Here is a 25163-nt window from a genome sequence, read left to right as displayed (position 1 = left end):
CCTGGTTTGCCCACCCGCTGACAGGTGTCACATGTCTTCACAAAGTGGTCTGCGTCCCGAAAACACCTTGGCCAATAGTACTCTTGCAAGAGACGGTCCTTAGTTTTCTTAACTCCTAGGTGTCCGGACCACGAACCCCCATGCGACAAGCGCAACAGATCCTGACGATAGCATTGAGGCACGATCAGCTGATCGAACTCCACTCCCCTGCGGTCTAGATACTTCCGGTACAGGACCCCACCTCTTTCCACAAAGCGAGCATTTTTCTTGGCGATACCTTCCTTGACAATGCAGCGTATGGTTTCTAGGCTGCCATCCTTCTTTTGCTCGGCTATCAAAGCCGACCGGCTGACTTTTAGCAACCTATTAAGTCCATCTGACGTAGGCGCGATGAGCAAATCTGCAGATAGCTCTTCTAACTTTCCCGTGTCGGGCATTTCCTCTCCAGTATCTGGTGCCTTCAACGCTACAGGCTCAATTTTATTCAGTTCGGACGTGCTCTGAATATCAGCTTGCTGCGCCCCGACCCTTTCTCATTGCTCGACAACGTCGGTCCCGCAACTATACCACCTTTGCAGCGAGCTCCCGAACTCTCGATCTGGTTAAAGCCTGGTTCTGGTTAAAGTACCGTAACTGTTGACGCCTTGTGGGTACAATTTAAAGAACACGTGATGCATTGCATCACAAATTTTATCCCTTTGAAAAAGAAGGTAACATGCAAGCACAATCCGTGGATTACTAGAGAAATAATCCACATGAAACGGAAAATTAATAGGTTAAGGCAACGAAATGGGCAACGACCAAACTCAGAACTAAAGGTAAACATAATTTCGCTAACAAAACAATTAAAGAATAAAGTACGCGAAGCTAGGAAACAATTTTGTGGCAATACACTTAACAACTTCATTAAAAATTCGCCGGCCAAGTTCTGGAGGTATTTAAACAGAAAGAATGTTACTGCTAGTTCGCCTACACGTGGAAAGCAGCAAGCTGACTCATTTAACAATTACTTCCAGTCGATATTCACCGCCGATAACGGTGTTTTAGGAACATTAGCGTGCTATAGTAATGAGTCTACACAACTTTCTGGCGCTCCGGCCATAAGTGTACCTGGGATCCTTTCTCTGTTGTTGAACCTAGATGAAAGAAAGAGTTGTGGTCCTGACGGAATTCCAAACTGCTTTCTTAGGCGCTATGCCGAACCAATCAGTGAATATCTCTACCTCATATTTTCTAAGTCACTTCAGGACAGCTGTCTGCCCGCTGAATGGAAGGTAGCAAAAATTGTGCCTATTCACAAATCAGGCGACGTAACGTCCCCGTCCAATTACCGGCCTATATCCCTCACATGTACCTGTTGTAAAATTCTTGAGCACATCTTGTTAAAATTTCTTAAAGAACATACTGAGACTAAAAACATCATTCACCAAAACCAGCATGGCTTCAGAGCAGGGTTGTCCACTGTTACCCAACTGGCAGAAATCTTTCATGACCTCGCAGAGGGAATCAATCATCAAAGTCAAACTGATATAATTTTCCTTGATTACTCAAAGGCTTTTGATCGCGTGGCACATGCTAAACTGAATTTCAAACTAAACAAAATACTTGGCGATGGTCCCGTTACGAGGTGGATAGCCAGCTACTTATCGGAACGCCGACAATATGTGCAATACAATGACCATGCTTCTGATATCGTTCCGGTCATTTCTGGCGTGCCGCAGGGCTCTGTGCTAGCACCATTTTTGTTCATTTTATACATAAACGACATAACATACCACGTTGATGTGAAGGTGCGTCTCTTTGCGGATGACTGCGTGCTGTACCAAAAAATAAACACTCATGCAGACCAAATAAGGTTAAACACAGCTTTCGGCAACGTCATAAAGTGGTGCAATACATGGCAAATGGCAATCAACATGGAAAAAACTGTAGTGATGTCTGTCACAAATAAGAAAACAAAACTTAATTTCCCTTACGGTACTGGCAACGGCGTTCTCAGAACAGTAAATGAAAAGAAATACCTTGGTGTGATTATTTCGGATAATCTCAGCTCTAAAACCCAAGTACAAAACATTACCAAAAAAGCAATGAACAATTTATACTTCCTTAAGCGCACCTTGCGCTTTGCGACTTCAGATACCAAGTTACTCGCATATAAAGTCCTTATCCGTCCAATCTTGGAATATGCAAACGTCGTCTGGTTTCCATATATGCAAAAAGATGTACACATGCTCGAATCAGTTCAACGAAAAGCTGTTCGTTTTATCTACCATAGATACCGGCGCACTGATTCTCCCACAGAGCTGCTTTCCAACGCAAGCCTAGACACCTTATCAAGCCGCGTCACGCTCCATAGGCTCAAGTTTCTTTATCAATTAATTCATAACGCATTTAACATGGATCCTGCTACTTACATTAGTTTTCATCGTTCTAGAGAAACACGTCACAAGCATGACTTTACGATTAATGAATACTCTTGTGCTAACAACACATATTACTTTTCCCTTTTCCCTCGAGCCATAAGAGAATGGAACGGCCTAGATAAATCTATAACTGCGCAGGATTCCTTGAACAAGTTCGCTGAGCTCGCTGCCTTGTCAGTCTTGACAACAATCCAGACTTGATGATGACGTTCAGACTGTATTGATTTTGTGTTGTTGCCCACTCGGTGCGTAACTGGCATATTACTGTACTGTATACTGTTTGTATTATTGCCCGCTTGATGTGTAACTGGCGTATTACTGTACTGCACTGTATTCCTGTATCTTGCTGATAAATCCACTCCTGTAACAGTCCCAGTGGGACTAACAGTATGTTAAATAAAAATAAAATAAAATAAAAATAATGCTAGCCTCACCAAACAAAAGCCCCTTGACGCGCAGGAGGTGTGATCGGACCTGTTCGAAAATAGGTACGGGTACTGGGGGGTGGGGGGGGCAGCATAGATGACACTGCGGCCTCCGTCTCAAGTGCTCCGAAAGGTCCTTCAATAAGCACTTTTGCTACGGGCAGACACACGCTATAAGCTTCAACGGCATGCTTGATCCACGCGCACTCGCCCATGAACATTTCGGGTTCTACGTAAGAGGGGTGAACTACATCCATTGTAGCTGCGGAATCACGAAGCACTCGGCACTCTTTCCCGTTCACGAGGAGGTCTCGCATGTAAGGCTCGAGAAGCTTCATGTTCTCGTCAGTGCTGCATAATGACAAAAACACGACTTTTGTTTTTGTTTCTGGACACTGCGCCGAAAAGTGACCCGGCTTCTGGCACGTATAACACACGCGCGCTTGCCTCGTCTCGAACCGCTTTCTGCGTTCGGCTTCGGCTGCCGCCGTCTCCTTACGTTCGGTCGGACTGCTTTCACTCACATCCGCACTACGTGTGTCCCCCCTTGCTCTCATGGGCGTGAACTTCGGCCTCTCAACTTGGAGCCAAATTCACCCTTTTGACCGTCCTTAGCTCCGCGAGCCCGACGCGTCACAAACTCCTCGGCTAGCTCAGCGGCTTTAGCCACCGTACTAACGTCTGGCCTATACAAGACCCAGTACCGCACGTTCTCAGGTAACCGACTATAAAACTGTTCCAGCCCGAAACACTGCTGAACTTTCTCGTGATCACCCAACGCTTTCTCTTCTTTGAGCCACTCCTGCATGTTTGACATTAGCCTGTACGCAAACTCTGTATATGACTCACTTCTGCCTTTCTCATTTTCCCGAAACTTCAGACGGAACGCCTCCGCTGACAACCTGTACTTTTTTAGCAGACTCGATTTCACTTTGTCGAAATCCTCTGCCTCCTCTCTTTTCAAGCGAGCTACTACGTCGGCCGCCTCGCCGGGTAACAAAGTGAGCAAGCGCTGTGGCCACGTTTCCCGAGAGAACCCCTGCTTCTCGCACGTTCGCTCAAAGTTAACCAGGAACAAACCAATGTCCTCTCCAAGCTTAAACGGCCGCATCAGGTCAGTCATTTTGAACGATACTCGTTCTCCTGCACCGTGTGCCTGACTTCCATTACGAGCGCGTTCCATCTCTACCTCGAGACGCTTCATTTCCAAAGCGTGTTGACGGTCGCGCTCATCTTTCTCTTGTTGCTCTCTCTCTTTCTCTTTTTGCTCTTTACGTTCGCGCTCGTCTTTCTCTTTTTGCTCTTTACGTTCGCGCACCTGTCTTTGCCGTCTCACTCTCCTCAATGGTCTCAAGGCATTCCGACAGCTCGTCATCCTCAGCTTCTAACTCAAGAATAGCCCTTAGCAGTTCTGGTTTTCTGAGTTTGTCTGAGACATCCAGACCCAACTCTCTTGCAAGCTCCAGCAATTTCGGTTTGCGCAACGACTTCAAATCCATGGCTGCTCTGAATGCTGCTTTCTCTACTGTCTACTATTGTCTTGCCGCAAACTAACCCGGCAGCAACGACAACCACAATTACCAGCTCTGTTTCTGACACTAACAAAAGCCTGGCAAAACTCAGAAGAAGAAAGTCCCGCACTCACCAAACCTCGCAGCCAAGAATTCAGCGTAGTCGTTCCGCTGCAGGCAACCAGTCATCACACAGGGCTCGTTGCACTGCTCCCGGATGGTCGTTGTGCTGCTCAGCATACAGTCGACCGCATATCTTCGCTGCTGGCCTCCGTTGTCGCGATCTCACCGCTGGCAACCAGTTGTTGCAAATTGGTCGCAAGCCCTAAGGGTAGCGTTAGCCTGGCTGCCTGGGGCACAGCTGGAAGCATCCGAAGGCCCTGGCAAAGGATGAGTCGACTGCTAACAGAACAACTTGTTTATTCTAGCATCGCAAAAGAGCGGCCGGTCAGGTCGACCGAAGAGGAGAAACGGGAGACCACGTTATTCGACTGAATAAATCGAAGCGTCTCTCTAGGCGTCCGGGGGCAGCTGCTTTTATACTCTCGGAGTCGAGGGCAAGAAGGAACGGCTCGGATGAGGCACACGTGACGGCGGCGCACGGGCACGTTGTGACAAGAAGTGACGTATCCGCCGGGCCGGCGCCGGTCAGACCTCCTCGCTTCACCGTTGGGGAGCTCCTCTCCCCGGCTGCCGCGCTTTGACAAGCGTGGGCACCAACATGCACACACACACACACGAAGACACGAGGCATTGAAACATGCCTGGACGCGCTTGGCAGGAGGCATTGCGGCAGCGCTGAACTGGCCAAAATGTCCGCCACTTTGAACGAAGGCCCGGCGTCCGTTGCATCCGCGCCGGCTATACCGCACGTCGGAGGCGAAACGTAACACAGCCCAGTACCATAGCCACTAAGCAGCCACGGCGGGTTGAGGAAAGTTTTCCAAAAGTGTCATCCTTTTACATGACAATGCCTCGTCGCACTCTGCAGGTGAAACAATGGCACAACTGACATCCTTAGGCACCCGCCGCGGTGGCTTAGCGGCTGTGGTGTTGGGCACGAGGTCGCGGGATCAAATTCCGGCCGCGGCGGCCGCATTTCGATGGGGGCGAAATGGAAAAACACCCGTGTCGCATGCATCGGGGGCACGCTTAAGAACCCCAGACGGTCAAAATTAATCCGGAGTCCCCCACTACGGCGTGCCCTATAATCAGATCGCGGTTTTCGCACGTAAAACTCCGGATAATTAATTAACATCCTTATTCGCCAGACCTGGTTCCTTCTTTCTCCGACAAAAAAGAAAATAAAAAAAAAATTGGAGGACGCTTAAGTTTCGCCTTCAAGAGCGGAATGCGATAGCGTTATCGCACTCCGTTCGCACCGCCCACTCATTCGCTCGGCATGCTCTTGAGTCACTCAAAGACGAAACGTGCGCCTGAGCAAGCGGAACGAACCAAAGAACTCGGTGTCTCAGAGGGAGAAACGATCTACGCGAGCCAAACGTCGTGATCGGCACGGACAGCCGGGCCGCGACGCGCCATGAAGGCGGACGCGATCATGGGGCTGACACCTCGATGGGATCGTCGATGGATGGATGGATGGATGGATGGATGGATGTTATGAGCGTCCCCTTTGGAACGGGGTGGTGGGTTGCGCGACCAAGCTCTTGCTATTATACTGCCTAATGTCCTACCTAGGTTAAACAATAAAATAGAAAAAAAAACATTTTCTGATCCCCGATTTCGAACTGTGCTTTTGTACGTCTTTGTTTTTTGTCGTTTCTCTACTTTTCTTCCACCAATCCTCCAGTCCCCTCTCCCTAATGCCTATTGCGGACATGTTTGCTTTTCCACTGCTTTCGCTGTACCCAAGTGCTTCAAGGAGGCCAGTGGCGCCTAAATCGACCGCTGGCTAGACGTCTTCTCATTCCAATAAAACATGCTCCATAGTCTCCCTAGCTTTACCGCAGCAAGCTCATGCTTCTTCTTCCGTCTTATATCTCGCTTTATCGGTGCGTGTTCTAAGGCATCCCGATCTCGCTTCGAAAAGTAATGAGCTTCCCTTTGAGTTATAAATTGTTTCTTTCCTGATTTCGTTTTTTCCTCTTAAGTAGTTACTCATGGCAGGTTTCTTTTCCATGGCCGCCAGCCATGAGATTATTTCAGCCGCTCTGACTTTCCGCTTGACCTTCTTTGTTGCTGTGTTGCCCACCCTACAGGCCGCATACTTGCTGGTAAGCTTCCTAGTTACCGAAGCATACCAGCATACTTGCTGGTAAGCTTCGAAGCGGGCGAGTGGCGCACCATCTGTCGTGGCAGCGCCATACATTGCGAGGAGGGGGTCTTCTGTGTTTGCCGCAAGATGGCTCTGCGTGCGTGCCAAGCGCAGAAGAAATGTAGCGGAAACCTACTTCGCTACGCGTTTAACTGCAACTTTTGTAATTTACATGCTCACAATTACCGATATACACCGCAGCATAACTTTTACGGCACGTTTATAAGGCAACACCGCATTCACTAGAGGCGTTTTTGTCCCGATTTGAAGCATCGAACTCATCGCTGAGTGGTAGCGTCTCACACTCCGGAGACCCTGGTTCAATTCCCACCCAGCCCATCTTGCAAGTTGTTTTTATTTATGAATTGCCTTCCGCCATTTTCGCTCACGGCCAACGCCGCCGACGACACCGGCTTTTCTGCGACACGAGCTCCTCAACGCTATTGCGTTAAAACGCGAACAGGAGCGTACTTCCGTTTTGTCAAGGGCCTAAACACACGAGAAATAGCCCCTAAATGGACAAGGCAACTAGAGACACCAACAAGCTGCTGGACAGATGTCGCAAATGAATTGACTTCCTGGGGGAATATGTGTAATAGTGTGGCAGCTGCATGTTCCTAGCTAAACTTTTTTGGGGTAAGGCTCAATAAAACCCCTTAAACTTTGTATAGCGGCACGCTTTGAAAAATTGCGCCTCCTCCTCGCGCGCTCTGGCCGACGCCCCGTCGCTATTGGCCAAATAGCATCACGTGGGCCCTCGCGCCATGCTTCACCACCATGTTTGCTCGAGAAGCGTCTGCGGAGTGGCGAGGAGCGCATGTTGGCGCCGTTGCTACGCTCGAGCGTTGTAGGCGGCGCCACGGTCGAGGAGGGAGCGTGAAAGAGAGGAGAAACGAGGAGGAGTGAAGGCGGAGGAGGAGAGTGTCGCTACTTTACGAAGTTTAAGGGGTTTTAAGGCTCAAGACTTAGCAGCACCGCCTTGTATCACAATCTCAGGTGTTCTCCGGAGGCCTCCGTTTGCCGGCTTTACTTTTATTTTCGCATGCTAAATTATATCATAGGACCAAATCGCACAGAAAACGTAAATTCCTTCTCGCATAAAGAAGCGCTAATGAAGGAATGAAGAGTGAACCTTCTGGAACGTAATGTAAAGAACCGACCCGCCCTGGTGGCGTAGTGGCTATCAGTGCATTTTACCAGTGCTGGCATATGGCGCACAGACTTGGAGATTGACAAAGAAGCTTGAGAACAAGTTAAGGACCGCGCAAAGAATGATGGAACGAAGATTGCTGAACGAAGAGACAGAAAGAGAGCGGTTTGGATCAGAAAGCAAACGGGTATAGATGATATTATAATCGACATCAAAAGAAAAAAATGGAGCTGGGCAGGTCATGTAATGCGCCGGTTAGATAACCGTTGGATCATTAGGGTTACAGAACGGGTACCAAGAAAAGAGAAATGCAGTCGAGGACGGCAGAAGACTAGGTGGAGCTATGACATTAGGAAATTTGCCAGTGCTAGTTGGAATCGGTTGGCGCAGAACAGCGGTAATTGGAGATCGCAGGAAGAGGCCTTCGTCCTGCAGTGGACATAAAACAGGCTGCTGCTGCTGCTGCTGCTGCTGCTGCTGCTGCTGCTGCTGCTGCTGATGATGATGATGATGATGATGATGATGATCATGACGACGACCGGGGAATGCGGGAGCCGACGGCTTTGGCAAAGTGCGGTGCGAGGAGGTAGCGGTTAGCGTGCGTGTACGTGTAACCGCCGACAGGTAGTCCACAGCTCGCGGCAGCTTTGAACTCCTGATTCAGATGATTTACAAACAGCGTCGCGCTCCGTCAGATAACGACCTAATCGGCCCAAATTATCACTATATCTTCATTATGAACTAAAAAAAAAGCATTCACTATATCATTTTAAAGGAATTTTTCGCTTCGTTGAAACATTTTAAACGCACGGGTTTCTTTTTGAATTTCAGAGGGACTTACAATTAAATTGTTATAAACCGTTTTGTAATAAATAGCGTGGTTTGACATATTTTGACTCGTTTCACACGATACTGTCGATCTGTTATTGATACAGGTGAGGAGGTGACTCTTACAGTGGAGTCCATCTCTCCCGCATAAACGCCTTTGATCTCGTGCGCATTGTTCTTTTACGTATACGCATTGAGTCAACGCCCCTTCCGGAAGAAACTAATTTTTGCGCATGAAGTTCAACCAAAATTTTAAATGGCTGTTGTGCACGAGTCCACCCTTGTACACTGTTTGCACCTGTGCATCTGATTCCAATAAAATCGCACCTATAATTCGAGATATTCGTCATCAAATTTCAACGCTTCTATCAAGGCAACCAAGCGCGCCGAGAGCACTGAAGAGGCGGCGACCCCTCTGAATCGCGCCCGACGGAAACGCCCTGCAAAGAAAATCGCGGCCAAGTTTGAAACTAAGCGGAGCGTATCCGTCCGCTGTGATACCTACTACCTTTGGTAGGCACATACAGTAAGTGTATATAGTGATCGCGGAGTCGCCTTTTCTGCGTTCCAGGCTTCTGGATCGCGCCAGACGGAAACGCCCCGCAACGAAAATCGCGGCCAAGTTTGAAACTGAGCGGAGCGTATCCGTCCGCTGTGCTACCTACTACCTTTGGTAGGCACATACAGTAAGTGTAGTGATCGCGGAGCCGCCTCTTCTGTGTTCCCGGCCTGTGGATCGCGCCAGACGGAAACGCCGCGCGCGACAAAAGTCGCGGCCAAGCATGAAACTGAGCGGAGCGTATCCGTCCGCCGTGATGCCCAGAGCTATTTTTCAGGCACATACACTAACTGTAGTGATTGCGGAGCCGCCTCTTCTGTGTTCCCGGCCTCTGGATCGCGCCAGACGGAAACGCCGCGCGCGACAAAAGTCGCGGCCAAGCATGAAACTGAGCGGAGCGTATCCGTCCGCCGTGATGCCCAGAGCTATTTTTCAGGCACATACACTAACTGTAGTGATTGCGGAGCCGCCTCTTCTGTGTTCCCGGCCTCTGGATCGCGCCAGACGGAAACGCCGCGCGCGACGAAAATCGCGGCCAAGTATGAAACTGAGCGGAGCGCATCCGTCCGCCGTGATGCCCAGAGCTATTTTTCAGGCACATGCATACACTAACTGTAGTGATTGCGGAGCCGCCTCTTCTGTGTTCCCGGCCTCTGGATCGCGCCAGACGGAAACGCCGCGCGCGACGAAAATCGCGGCCAAGTATGAAACTGAGCGGAGCGTATCCGTCCGCCGTGATGCCCAGAGCTATTTTTCAGGCACATACACTAACTGTAGTGATTGCGGAGCCGCCTCTTCTGTGTTCCCGGCCTCTGGATCGCGCCAGACGGAAACGCCGCGCGCGACAAAAGTCGCGGCCAAGCATGAAACTGAGCGGAGCGTATCCGTCCGCCGTGATGCCCAGAGCTATTTTTCAGGCACATACACTAACTGTAGTGATTGCGGAGCCGCCTCTTCTGTGTTCCCGGCCTCTGGATCGCGCCAGACGGAAACGCCGCGCGCGACGAAAATCGCGGCCAAGTATGAAACTGAGCGGAGCGTATCCGTCCGCCGTGATGCCCAGAGCTATTTTTCAGGCATATACACTAACTGTAGTGATTGCGGAGCCGCCTCTTCTGTGTTCCCGGCCTCTGGATCGCGCCAGACGGAAACGCCGCGCGCGACGAAAATCGCGGCCAAGTATGAAACTGAGCGGAGCGTATCCGTCCGCCGTGATGCCCAGAGCTATTTTTCAGGCACATGCATACACTAACTGTAGTGATTGCGGAGCCGCCTCTTCTGTGTTCCCGGCCTCTGGATCGCGCCAGACGGAAACGCCGCGCGCGACGAAAATCGCGGCCAAGTATGAAACTGAGCGGAGCGTATCCGCCCGCCGTGATGCCCAGAGCTATTTTTCAGGCACATACACTAACTGTAGTGATTGCGGAGCCGCCTCTTCTGTGTTCCCGGCCTCTGGATCGCGCCAGACGGAAACGCCGCGCGCGACAAAAGTCGCGGCCAAGCATGAAACTGAGCGGAGCGTATCCGTCCGCCGTGATGCCCAGAGCTATTTTTCAGGCACATACACTAACTGTAGTGATTGCGGAGCCGCCTCTTCTGTGTTCCCGGCCTCTGGATCGCGCCAGACGGAAACGCCGCGCGCGACGAAAATCGCGGCCAAGTATGAAACTGAGCGGAGCGTATCCGTCCGCCGTGATGCCCAGAGCTATTTTTCAGGCACATGCATACACTAACTGTAGTGATTGCGGAGCCGCCTCTTCTGTGTTCCCGGCCTCTGGATCGCGCCAGACGGAAACGCCGCGCGCGACGAAAATCGCGGCCAAGTATGAAACTGAGCGGAGCGTATCCGTCCGCCGTGATGCCCAGAGCTATTTTTCAGGCACATACACTAACTGTAGTGATTGCGGAGCCGCCTCTTCTGTGTTCCCGGCCTCTGGATCGCGCCAGACGGAAACGCCGCGCGCGACAAAAGTCGCGGCCAAGCATGAAACTGAGCGGAGCGTATCCGTCCGCCGTGATGCCCAGAGCTATTTTTCAGGCACATACACTAACTGTAGTGATTGCGGAGCCGCCTCTTCTGTGTTCCCGGCCTCTGGATCGCGCCAGACGGAAACGCCGCGCGCGACGAAAATCGCGGCCAAGTATGAAACTGAGCGGAGCGTATCCGTCCGCCGTGATGCCCAGAGCTACCTTTGGTAGGCACATACAGTAACTGTAGTGATCCCGGAGCCGCCTCTTCTGTGTTCCCGACACCTCGATATCGCCTGGTTAGAAGCGTTGCAATTCGATGATGAATATCTCGAATTAAGTGCGATATTCAAAATCTTTACGAAACTGGAACCACATTAAAATGTGACTGCCTCCAAGCTTGACCTATACCTATACCCCTGTAAGATCGCGATAAAGAATTGAATTAACGAATGATTGTTAATTAGTCTTCGGCAACTCGCGTTATTACGGCAAATTATGTCTGCCTCGCCTTAGAACTCTTCTGAAAGAGCTCACTACGATCATAGCCGTTTTATAAAAACTCTGTCTAAAAAAAAATAAAACACCCTGTATATCTATGCTAGAGTTTTTGCGCAAGACCAACGAAACGGCCCGACTGGAAACAGCCTATACAGCAGAATTTTACACTGTGTATCGAGCATTGGTAACAGGATCAGGCTCTGCCCAGAACCGGCATCCCTGCATGGACGCTCGGAACACTGCGTAATTTCGCAAGGAGAGAAAGGGCCTCGAGAGGCCAGTCGCGCGGCAATTTTGCGTGTATTCGCGGGCGTCTTTCACGCTCGGAAAAACATTTTTATTTATAGCACGTATTGCGTTACAGTTTTTCTTGTCGCTCTACGATTTTCTCATTGGCACTTTCCATCTAATTATAATATTTGAGAAGTTGATTAATAAATTAAGACTTAGGCGGAATAAAAAAAAGTAATCTGGGTATCTCCATGCGACGGCAAAGAACATTCATTACCTTGGTTCTGTCCAGCTGCGTGGCATTTGCATATATTTAAATCTTGGTGCACGATAGTTGAGACACCCTGTATATGACCGCGGCGTGTTGGCAATTTTTTGTATGCCGCTTAGCCCCTGCAAGCCCAAAGGAACCATTTTAGGATACGCAGAGGTATGAAGAGCAGGACGCTATTTGGAATTGGGCAGCCGCAACTTACTTTATTTATTTTTATTATTTTTAGAAGCTCCTCCGCGATTTTTGGTGGTTATTTCTCGACGCAAAAGAGAGAGAGAGAGAAAAGAAGAAACGGAGTAGTTTTAATAGCAGATTGAGCCAAGCCGTATACAGCTTCAAAACAGGTTGCGACAGGTGCTGTGCCTGCAGGTCTGAGAGAAAGCGCAAGGACACAGCGAAAACTGGCACAGTGCCTTTTTTATCTATTATTTATTCCTCGTTTCTGCCATTCTTCGAAACAAGGAAAACTAGTGGGTAAACGGTGTCTTTGTCCAAACGCTGACGCTACCTGTTCCAGATATACATAGGCGGAAAGCTTTCGCTTTTCCGGGGGGGGGGGGGGGGGGGGGGGTTCTGGGGCTCGACCACCTTTCCGAACTCCATATATATATATATATATATATATATATAGGTCACCTGTCCGAGAATATGAGAATTTACAAGACCTCATAGTCGGAGACAGTTCAGGTGCACAGCGCACCACCAAGAATCTGGCGTCTCTCAGTGGTGTAATCTTCCTTCGTGTAATTGTCGTATACTTCGCTATCACTAATGCTGCTTCGCCTTTCCGGCGAAACTGCAGCCTCTCTCTGCGTCTTCTTTTCATTTTCTGCGAGTCTGAGGGCAAGCGCTCCTGCGCATGACTGCTGTTGATTCTGATTTCGAATGAATCCAGCTTGGCTTAATTTCGGTTACTGAGTGAATTATACAAAGTGCTCCAACTATCATGCACCAAGAGTTAAAAAAAAGAGCACTAGCGTTACTCCAGCCGCCAGTAATTTTTTTTGTTACTGAGATTTATTTCGGCAATTGCAATAAATTATCTAACTCAAGAAGTACTCTCCTAATTACCAAAGTGTCAATGGGACATTTGTAAACACCCCCAAATGACATCTAACTGCGGCGTTTTCGGCGACATATTAATTGCGTACAATTTATTTTCGACTGGCAAAGAAACCTCACGAAATAAGAAAAATACCACGTTAATGCGCTCACACTTGCATCATAAAGCAGCACCCTCAAATAAGCTGATTGACAGCAACTGCATTGCCTGTCGCAAACCCGAAGAGACAGCGCATGACCTTGATAATGGTACGGAAGGAGCACCAAGAGCAGGTTTCGCGTTTCGCAGCTATTTCTTCCTCTCATTTCTACGCCATACTTATTATCCGTCTCTCAAAGCCGGCAGATCACATTGATAACAAAAGGCCCTTGATAACGCGGCCGAAGCGCCGCTCTGACCACGCACGAAACGCGAAAAGCAATGGAACAGGCATGAAATGTTTCAAAATCACGGCTCTGCTCGCACCGCGTCGAAAGAGTGAGCGCGCAGCCATATTTTGCGCCAGAAACTTGCTTCGGACTAAAGCCAAATTAAAGTGAGTTTTATTTTTCATGAAAGTGTATGCCTGCTGCAAAAACAGGTTCGTGGCAAAAAATAAAAGCGAAACAAAGAGACCGAGAAGTGACTCACGCGTAGAGAAAAGGCAAAACTGATGCGTTCAAGCAAGAAAATATACCACTTCTAAATGAGCCGAATTGGCAATCGGTATACCTGCACAAAAAAGAAACATCGAATTTCAGTATGTCCTTATCTGAGAATTCGTAAACCCCGTTGAACACCAGCTGCTATCTGAGGACGTGTTCGAATAGGTCTCCTTCTGCAGCTACGCAGTACTGAGTCCGCTTTATCACATCTTCAGTGACTTCCTTGATGACGGACACTGGAATTATACAGAAGGCATCCGTTATCCTTGCCTTGAGCTAATCTTACATCCATCTTGATAATGTAAGGACGATCTTTGACATAACCCCAAAGAAAGAAAGCGAGTGGAGAGAGGTCAGGTGACCTAGCCGGTCAATTTACAGGCCCGTGCCTTCCAATCTATTGCGCATGAAAAGTCGCATCCAGCCGAATTCGTCCTCAGCTGCTGCTGTGTGCGGGTGCCCCGTCTTGCTGATACCACAGAAGTGTAAGACGGGACTGCGGGACTTCACTGAGGAACTCATCAACCACTCCTTCAAGGATTTCGTCCACGTAACGCTGTCCAGTCAGTGTGCGATCGAAGAAGATGGGATTGATTATAGCGCCGGCGTAAATTCCGCACCAGACATTGATCGACCACTGGTACTCGTGCCCAGTGCACTAGCTCGATCACGATGTTTTTCTTTGTTTCCTTTATTTCGTTCTGGCAAACTCGGAGGGTGCATGTTGAGGGCGCTGCTTTATGATGCGGGTGGGAGCGCAGTCACGTGGTATTCTCCATATTCCGCAGGGTTTAGTTATCAATCGTAAAAATTAGTTCTCAATTAGTACGTACGTCGCTGAAAACACCGCAGCTAGATGTCCCTTTGCTGTGCCTACAAATGCCTCATTGATACTTTGATAATTAGGATAGTACGTCTCGAGTTACATAATGAATTACAATGACCAAAGAAATCTTAGTAACCGAAAAATTGCTGGCAGCTACTCCACTGTACTGGAAACAATATGCACTAGATTTTCTTCGAGCAACGCATTGCTCTTTTTTAAATCTTGGTGAATGATAGTTCATGGGGACACTCTGTATACATGTATATTTACGACCTCTGCATGCAAGTGACGATGTTTCCATCCCTAATAAATGTTATAATTATTAGAATTTTTTTTCATGAGTCCTCAGCATTGTTTACTGGAAAGAGAAGCAATACTGAAACACATATAATTCACGTGCATTTCACACGCTGTTGATAAAAGACTCTGCCGAAGGGGTCACTGAAGTCAAATTTATTTTTCAGGGTTAAAAAAGCACGCAAAGGAATTTGAAGCGATGTAAACATACAGCAACATATTCATTCTCTAGACATAGACTATCCAAACCTTTAGACATAATTGTTAATAGGCTACCTTTCTCTCTTTCAAAAATATAATGAAATTTGTCCTGCGTATGTATTTAAATATATTGACACGTGTACTTATCTGTATCGGGCAACCACGTTTCGCCGCCTAACAAATGTTATCACACAGCGCGGGACGCGCCTGCATGTATCCGAAGTTTCTGGAAAGTTATCGATGCTTCTATCCGCTGTCTGTTGTCGCCGAACCTTATGTTATCTGATTTCATCGCGTGACGCGAATAATGTAGAACTTTGTGGAAGGCACGCGGGTCCCAACGATTAGTCTGGAACATTCGACGACTGCTCTATAAAAGCCGACGCGCTTGACCCGCTGATTAGATTTTCGACGATCGCCGACCGTGTTCGCCGCTATCGTTGTGCTGTAAGTGTAGCCTGTTTTTGTGGGCACAGGTTCGCCCAATAAAAGCTAGTTTTGTATTCCACCGTATTGCTGCTTTCTTCACCGTCACTACCACGTGACATCTGGTGGAGGTGCTTGTGCGTTCATGTACCGAACGCCCCCGCAAAGCCGCGATCCAAGCCCGAAGCCCGAGGACAGAACCAACATCGCCCAAGACCAGCGTGCTAGCCGCAGACTGCAAAGACTGCCCCCAGAGCACGGACTTCTACCTGAGACGACAAAGAAGATCGTGGTCAAGACAACCCCAATGGCTGCCCCAGCGTCCCCCGTTATCCTACAACAACCTCGGGACCCACCAACCTTCCATGGAGCAGCGACTGAAGACCCGGAATCATGGCTGGAGACCTACGAACGCATCGCGACGTTCAACAACTGGGACTCCGACGACAAGCTGCGGCATGTCTACTTCGCCTTAGAAGACGCCGCCAGAACTTGGTTTGAGAACAGGGAATCGACCTTGACAACGTGGGACCTGTTCTGTAGTGGCTTCCTGCGGACCTTTACAAGCGTCGTGCGCAAGGAAAGGGCTGAAGCTATGCTGGACGCCCGAGTGCAGCTACCAAACGAGAACGTTGCCATCTTTACGGAAGAAATGAGCCGCCTATTCCGCCACGCCGACCCGGAAATGTCCGAGGAAAAGAAAGTCCGGCTACTGATGTGTGGTGTAAAGGAGGAACTTTTCGCCGGTATGGTACGAAGCCCACCGAAGACCATCGACGAGTTTCTTCGCGAGGCCACTAGCATCGAGAAGACACTCGAGATGCGAAACCGGCAATTCGACCGCCGCACCAACTCTACAAACTATACCGGCGTTCAATCGCTGGCCTCCGACGACCTGCGCGAGGCTATCAGGGCAGTCGTACGAGAGGAGCTCCAGAAGATCTTCCCGTCGTCGCAGCCTCAAGTGGCCTCGATCGCTAACATCGTCAAAGATGAGGTTCAGCGGTCGCTTGGGGTTCCGGAGGTGCAACCTCAATTACCGCAACCCCAGCCAGAAGCGATGACCTACGCCGCCGTCGCCCCCTCCACGACCGCGCCAGGGCCCCGTAACGCCGCAATTCCGTCGACCACCACCGCCGCCGCCAGCGCGCCAACCCGTCGCCCAGCGCAGCAACCCGAGGAAGACAGACGTTTGGCGCGCTCCTGACCACCGCCCGCTATGCTACCACTGCGGAGAAGCGGGTCACGTCTACCGACGATGTCCATACCGGGAGATGGGACTGCGAGGTTTCGCCGTCAACGCTCCGCGCCCGCAGCAAGGTGAACGCCCTCGCGATATCGCTGACTACCTCGCGGCTACTCAGTGGAGCTCTCGACGACCGTCGCGTTCGCCATCACCAGGCCGCTACCTGTCGCCGCAGCGCCGACCATTCACTGGCCCAGCCCGGGGCCGGTCAGCGAGCCCATATCCGGAAAACTAAAAGCAGCAACCGATGGAGGTGCGGTTGCTGTCCGTCGAACTGACGAAGACCCTCCGCCGCCGACGAAGACGCCGAAGAAACTACCTCGACGACATAACGACACGCCGCCGTCCCGACGAAGTCTGGAAAGAAAGAATGCGACGACGAAAGACGACCTGACGACGTCACATATCAGCCACAGGTCAACGCGACGCAGCCGTGATCCGACGCCAAGACCTAACTGCAACGCCAGACAAAGAACCACCGACCTCGAGGTGCTTCTGGACGGCCACGCAGTTACCGCCTTAGTGGACACAGGGGCTGATTACTCCGTAATGAGTGGACACATCGCCGCCCAGTTGAAGAAAGTTAAGACCGCATGGGAAGGCCCTCAAATTCGGACCGCTGGAGGACACCTCATCACGCCGACTGGAATATGCACGGCAAGAATAACCATTCATGACCGGACTTACCCTGCCACCTTCGTTATCCTCCAACAGTGTTCACGAGACGTCATTCTCGGTATGGACTTCCTGAACCAACACGGCGCAATCATCGACCTGAAGTCGAAGTCAATAACGCTGTCGGAAGATAAAGCAATGCCGCCGGAGAGCCCTCGTAGTAACCACGCCTTGAGTGTGCTCGAAGATCAAGTGAGCATCCCGCCTCGCTCCAGCATTGTTATTTCGGTCGGCACCGAAACACCCGCTGACGTAGAAGGCGTCATTGAAGGCGACCAACGTCTACTGCTAGACCGTGAAATTTGCGTCGCCAGAGGGATCGCTCGACTGCATAGAGGGAAAACTGAAGTGTTGCTGACAAACTTCAGCCGGGAGTTCAAGCACATCAACAAGGGCAATCGCGTACATCGAGGAAATTCTGGAAACCAGCAACGCGTTTGTCCTCTCAGATTCCGCCGCATCTACCCCGACGACCATGGTTCCCGAACCAGACTACGACATTAATCCAGGTCTCCCCGTGCTTAAGCAAGAGCAGCTTAGAAGTCTGCTCCGACGATACAAAGGCTGCTTTTCGACGTCATCGAGGATTCGACAAACACCAGTCGCCAAGCATCGCATAATCACCGAGGAGTGCGCTCGACCACTCCGCCAGAGCCCTTACCGAGTTTCGCCGCGAGAACGTGAAGCTATAAGAGAACAAGTCGACGAAATGCTGCGCGACGACATCATCCAGCCGTCGAAAAGCCCGTGGGCATCCACTGTTGTCCTGGTGAAGAAAAAGGACGGAACCCTACGTTTCTACGTCGATTATCGTCGTCTAAACAAGATCACGAAGAAGGACGTATACCCCCTTCCACGGATAGACGACGCATTGGATCGGCTCTGCAACGCTAAATACTTCTCGTCGATGGACCTCAAGTCAGGCTATTGGCAAATAGAAGTCGACGAAAGAGATCGCGAAAAGACCGCCTTCATCACCCCAGACGACCTCTACGAGTTCAAGGTTATGCCATTTGGACTGTGCTCGGCGCCTGCAACGTTCCAACGCGTGATGGACACGGTTTTAGCAGGATTGTAGTGGCAGACCTGTCTCGTATACTTGGATGACGTCGTCGTCTTCGCCGGAAATTTCGACGTTCACCTTAGGCGGCTTGCAACAGTACTAGAGGCCATCAGGTCATCAGGACTTACTCTGAAGCCGGAAAAGTGCCGCTTCGCCTACGAGGAGCTTCTATTATTAGGCCACGTCATCAGCAAATCTGGAGTCCGCCCCGACCCGCAGAAGACAGCTGCCATAGCAAAGTTCCCACAGCCCATCGACAAGAAGGCAGTGCGTAGATTTCTTGGCATATGTGCCTACTACAGGCGATTTGTCAAGGACTTTTCACGCATCGCTGAGCCGCTGACGCAGCTAACTAAATGTGACGTCGAGTTCAAGTGGGAAACGCCGCAGGCCGACGCATTTCAAGAACTCAAACGACGCATGCAGTCGCCGCCCGTACTTGCGCACTTCAACGAGCACGCCGATACCGAAATCCACACTGACGCCAGTAGCCTAGGCCTCGGTGCCGTCCTAGTCCAGAGAAAAGATGGACATGAACACGTGATAGCTTACGCTAGCCGGTCGTTGTCGAAAGCGGAAGGCAATTATTCTACAACCGAAAAAGAATGCCTCGCCATCGTTTGGGCTACAGCGAAATTTCGCCCTTACCTATATGGCAGGCCATTCAAAGTCGTCAGCGACCATCACGCCTTGTGTTGGCTAGCGAATTTAAGGGATCCCTCAGGACGGCTGGCACGCTGGAGCCTCAGGCGACAAGAATACGACATCACTGTAACATACAAGTCCGGACGAAAACACTCAGATGCCGATTGCCTATCACGCGCCCCCATTGACCCGCCGCTGCAAGATGACGAGGATGATGACGCCTTCCTTGGAATAATAAGCGCGGAAGACTTCGCCGAACAACAACGAGCGGACCCGGAGCTTAAAGGCCTCGTCGATTATTTGTATGGGCACACCGACGCTGTCCCTAGGGCATTTAAGCGTGGATTATCTTCGTTCACGCTTCAAAACAACCTACTCGTGAAGAAGAACTTCTCACCAGTCCGCGCCAACTACCTTCTTGTTGTTCCGTCGGCGCTGCGTCCAGAAGTACTGCACGCCTTACACGACGATCCTACCGCTGGGCACCTAGGATTCTCCCGGACGCTGTCGAGGATACAGGAAAGGTATTACTGGCCGCGTCTGACCGCCGACGTCGCCCGTTACGTCAAGACATGCCGAGACTGTCAACGACGCAAGACACCACCGACAAGGCCAGCGGGATTACTACAGCCGATCAAGCCTCCTCACCGACCTTTTCAGCAGATCGGGATGGACTTGCTAGGACCGTTTCCGACATCAACTTCCGGAAATAAGTGGATCGTCGTGGCGACGGACTATCTTACCCGCTTCGCTGAAACTAAAGCTCTACCGAAAGGCAGCGCAGCCGAAGTGGCGAAATTTTTCGTCGAGAACATCCTGCTGCGACATGGTGCTCCAGAAGTCCTCACCACAGACAGAGGAACGGCTTTTACAGCAGAGCTCACCCAAGCCATTCTGCAATACAGTCAGACAAGTCACAGGAGGACAACTGCCTACCACCCGCAGACAAATGGTCTCACGGAGCGCCTGAACAAGACCCTCGCCGACATGCTAGCAATGTACGTCGACGTCGAACACAAGACGTGGGATGCTGTCCTGCCGTACGTAACATTCGCTTACAACACGGCGGTGCAAGAAACAACACAGATCACGCCGTTCAAGCTGGTCTACGGCAGGAACCCGACGACGACGCTCGACGCCATGCTGCCGCACGTCACTGACGAGGAGAACCTTGACGTCGCTACCTATCTCCAGCGCGCCGAAGAAGCCCGACAGCTCGCCCGCCTGCGAATAAAGAACCAGCAGAGGACCGACAGCCGACACTACAACCTCCGACGACGCTTCGTCGAGTACCAACCCGGCGACCGTGTTTGGGTTTGGACCCCTATACGCCGACGAGGACTGAGCGAGAAGCTTTTGCGTCGCTATTTCGGACCGTACAAGATCATCCGACGTATTGGCGCACTGGACTATGAGGTCGTGCCAGACGGCATTTCGCTATCACAGCGGCGCCGCTCACGACCTGAAATAGTCCACATTGTGCGACTCAAGCCGTACTACCAGCGTTAATGAACTTTGGGGCTTCGCGTAACTGACCTTTGGACTTTGTTTCTTTTCGTTGTTTTGTTACTTATGTTTAATAAGTGTCCTTTTGTGTTTCGCTCTCTTATATTTGTAGCATCGGGACGATGCTTTTTAAGAGGGGGGTATTGACACGTGTACTTATCTGTATCGGGCAACCACGTTTCGCCGCCTAACAAATGTTATCGCACAGCGCGGGACGCGCCTGCATGTATCCGAAGTTTCTGGAAAGTTATCGATGCTTCTATCCGCTGTCTGTTGTCGCCGAACCTTATGTTATCTGATTTCATCGCGTGACGCGAATAATGTAGAACTTTGTGGAAGGCACGCGGGTCCCAACGATTAGTCTGGAACATTCGACGACTGCGCTTGACCCGCTGATTAGATTTTCGACGATCGCCGACCGTGTTCGCCGCTATCGTTGTGCTGTAAGTGTAGCCTGTTTTTGTGGGCACAGGTTCGCCCAATGAAAGCTAGTTTTGTATTCCACCGTATTGCTGCTTTCTTCACCGTCACTACCACGTGACAATATTGTATATGTGCATAATGTTTACAATATAAATTTAAAACAACGTTGAAGTCAGACAATACGGATGAGGCAGCCGCCGCTGGTACTTCTAATGCGCTTGTCCTCCCATAGCAAGGATTTGCAGAAATCAAGCGAAAGCACGAATTAAAAGTCATGCACGTCCGCGCCAACAATGATGTTGTAACCATTAGCCACAATAAAATATTACGTGAATAGGGAAATCAATCAATCAATCAATCAATCAATCAATATAAGTACACATTCGGAGGTCCCAAAGTAACAACTGTCGGGGGGACCTCCTAACAAGGCATGAAAAGGGGATAGTAGGATCGTGGCAAACAGTGAGTCATGTCATATATTATACAATTTCTACATCATCATCGGATATAAATGGTAAGAGAGAAAAAAATCTATTAAAAATATCACAAGTATATATAATCACACAGTTAAAAAGAAAAAAATTAATTATGGGGTTTTACGTGCCAAAACCACTTTCTGATTATGAGGCACGCCGTAGTGAAGGACTCCGGAAATTTCGACCACCTGGGGTTCTTTAACGTGCACCCAAATCTAAGTACGCGGGTGTTTTCGCATTTCGCCCCCATCGAAATGCGGCCGCCGTGGCCGGGATTCGATCCCGCGACCTTGTGCTCAGCAGCCTAACGCCATAGCCACTGAGCAATCATGGCGGGTAGTTAAAAAGAAAGAAAAAAAAATTGAAAAAACCTTAAAAATAACTCGCAGAAATTCAAGCGAGGATAAATGCGCCGTAAAACTAACAACGAGGAGAACGATCAATTATAGGCAAAATTCAGTGACTCGGTAAATTGAACAGTACATTGCATAATGGTGAAGCAGAACAAAATCTAATTATATTCTAGGTTCGTTAAATTATATTATGCGTCAGATAAAGTGTTCATGAAATGTTCCTTCGTTCTACGCTTGAACGATAATAATGTAGATGACTTCATATCAGATGGTATTGAATTCCAAACAGAAATGCCCGAAAACGCGAAGGTAAGTTTCCCATAATTAGTTCTTGCTTTTGGAAGGAGAAGATTGAGTTGTGCTGAAAATCTTGCGTTGTTATAATTGATGAGGCTAGAGCGAATAAAACCTGGAATATTAAACTCGGTATTTATAAGACGAAACATAAGTAGTGACAGCTTATGATTGAATAACATGCGTAAAGGTAAAACGTTTAGGAAACGGAATATGGGAGTAGAGGGAGATGTATGCGATTGGAATGCAATTAATCGTAATGCATGCTTTTGCAAAACTTCTAGCTGATGAAGATGTATGGCATATGTATTACTCCAAGATGACAGGCAGTATGAGAGATGACTGTGTATGTACGCGTAATATAAAGACATGAAAATGGTTTGCTGAAAAAAAGAGCGAGTTTTTATGATGTGAATACCAAATGAGATTTTTTGAATAAGTGATTGAATATGGCACTTGAACTTTAGGTTCTCATATAGAACTACACCAAGAAATTTAGTAGACACGGATCTTGCAAATACATTATTATTTAGAGACCATTTGTCAAGGCAAGTCAAAAGAAACCTCAAATGATGTGGGTGAAAAAGCTCTAGTAATGACACTTTCGGGGGGGGGGGAGGCATCGCCCCGCCCCCCCGAGAAACTCCGAAGGGGGCTCGGGCCCGGAGCCCCCCGTAGGCGGCGCCTATGCAGATATATACACGCCCGCAACATATGCACCCACCCGCCATGTAACGCCCCACCACAGGGACATTTGAAGAACGAATAAGTGAACGGACAGAATAACTTAATAAGTAACCAGTGCAACGATTTTTACATACTAGTGCGCGGCGAATACGGCTAAGTACTGCACCATCTGCCGCTGTAATGTAGCACACGGGGTATGTATGCAGTTGAGTGAGCGATCTATGACCCGAATTTTTCTCGTCCTCGTTTTGCGATGGAAATGACATCATCGCAACGCTGCCGTAATGTTTTCACAGACTCGTAGCGCTAAATAAAACAGCAGCCCTATATGTGAATAAGGACGTGCCCTACTTTGTGCGATTATACTGCGCGATCCCACTTCGCGCGTTTCACATCTAGGCGGGCATCTGTTGGCACCCTTGTAGTAGTTGGCACGGACGTCGAGGTTTGTCGGATAACGCTTCTTGCAGTAAGATCCTCGAATTGTGTATTTACGGTTCACTTTTGTGAGTATTTCTTTCTTTTCAACGTTTCGTTTATAGTTTACGGCGAGGCGAATGAGGCATCACATACTTGGAGCCCATTGACGGTCGTTCTGAGTTAACACGACCGTCAGTGACGCACCCTTCATTTGTACGATCTGTCGGTATGTGTATACGACCAAGGTGTCTGTGTATGATGCCTCGCATGCAGAATGTCGTCGTCGTCGTCGTCATCATCATCATCAGCAGCAGCAGCAGCAGCAGCAGCAGCAGCAGCAGCAGCAGCAGCAGCAGCAGCCTATTTCTGTCCACTGCAGGACGAAGGCCTCTCCCTGCGATCCCCAATTACCCCTGTCCTGCGCCAACCGATTCCAACTAGCGCCCGCGAATTTCCTAATTTCGTCGCACCGTGTAGTGTTTTGCCGTGCTCTACTGCGCTTCCCTTCTTTTGGTAACCATTCTGTCACCTTAATGGTCCAACGGTTATCTAATCTGCGCATTACATGACCTGCCCAGCGCCATTTATTTCTCTTAATGTCTATTAGAATATCGTCTATACCCGTTTGCTCACTGATCCAAACCGCTCTCTTTCTGTCTCTTAAAGTTATGCCTAGCATTCTTCGTTCCATCGCTCTTTGCGCGGTCCTTAACTTGTTCTAAAGCTTCTTTGTCAGTCTCCAAGTCTCTGCGCCATATGTCAGCACGTTTAAAATGCACTGGCTGTATACTTTCCTTTTCAATGATAACGGTGAGCTCCCAGTCAGGAGGTCACGATGTCTGCCGTATGCGATCCAACCCATTTTTATTCTTCTATGAATTTCCTTCTCATGGTCAGGGTTCCCTGTGATTAGTTGACCTAGGTAAACGTACTCCTTCACAGACTCTAGAGGCTGACTTGCGATCTTGAACTCTTGTTCCTTTGCCCGGTTATTTATCATTATCTTTGTCTTCTGTATATTAATCTTCAGCCCCACTCTTACACTCTCCCTGTTAAGGTCCTCAATCATTTGTTGTAACTCGTCCGCAGTGTTGCTGAATAGAACAATGTCATCGGCAAACCGAAGGTTGCTGAGGTATTCGCCGTCGATCCTTACTCCTAAACGTTCCCAGTTTGATAGCTTGAATACTTATTCCAAGCACGCAGTGAATAGCATTGGAGAGATTGCGTCTCTTTGTCTGACCCATTTCTTTATATGTATCTTCCTACTTTTCTGATGTACAATCAAGGTAGCTGTAGAACCTCTGTAGATATTTTCCACGGTATTTACGTAAGCAGTCTGTACTCCTTGATTACGCAATGCCTCTATGACTGCTGGTATCTTTACTGAATCAAATGCTTTTTCGTAATCTATGAAAGCCATATAGAGAGGCTTATTGTACTCTGTGGATTTTTCGATAACCTGATTAATGACATGGATGTAATTCATTGTAGAGTATCCTTTCCTGAAGCCAGCCTGCTCCCTTGGTTGACTAAGCAAGGGAGCACCTGTACCTGGATGAAAATTTCATTTGCATGCGAGGTATTTTTCCAGAATGAACGACCAACAGTCGAATAAATAAGTGACTGTCTGTCACAGACGTTTGCGCTCGATTTGCTTTCTGAATTCGCTCACTTTTATCCCGAAGTAGCAAGCGACGATGCCAGAAAAAGAAATTGTTGTTGTTGTTGTTGTTGTTGTTGTTATTATTATTATTATTATTATTATTATTA

The 25163-nt window shown here is 49.2% G+C and overlaps 1 protein-coding gene and 1 long non-coding RNA gene across 2 annotated transcripts in view; one reads left to right on the top strand and one right to left on the bottom strand.

Annotated features, from left to right (window-relative positions):
- Positions 1–25163, top strand: part of LOC126545717 (uncharacterized) — a 502749-nt gene that overhangs the window by 214264 nt on the left and 263322 nt on the right. The gene's annotated exons all lie outside the window — the stretch shown is intronic.
- The window catches only part of LOC140216290 (uncharacterized), a 56965-nt gene that overhangs the window by 30104 nt on the left and 1698 nt on the right, over positions 1–25163 (bottom strand). The window lies entirely within an intron of this gene.

Source organism: Dermacentor andersoni, chromosome 1, assembly GCF_023375885.2.
Source record: "Dermacentor andersoni chromosome 1, qqDerAnde1_hic_scaffold, whole genome shotgun sequence".
NCBI lineage: Eukaryota > Metazoa > Arthropoda > Arachnida > Ixodida > Ixodidae > Dermacentor > Dermacentor andersoni.
This window is presented reverse-complemented; position numbering and strand designations above follow the sequence as displayed.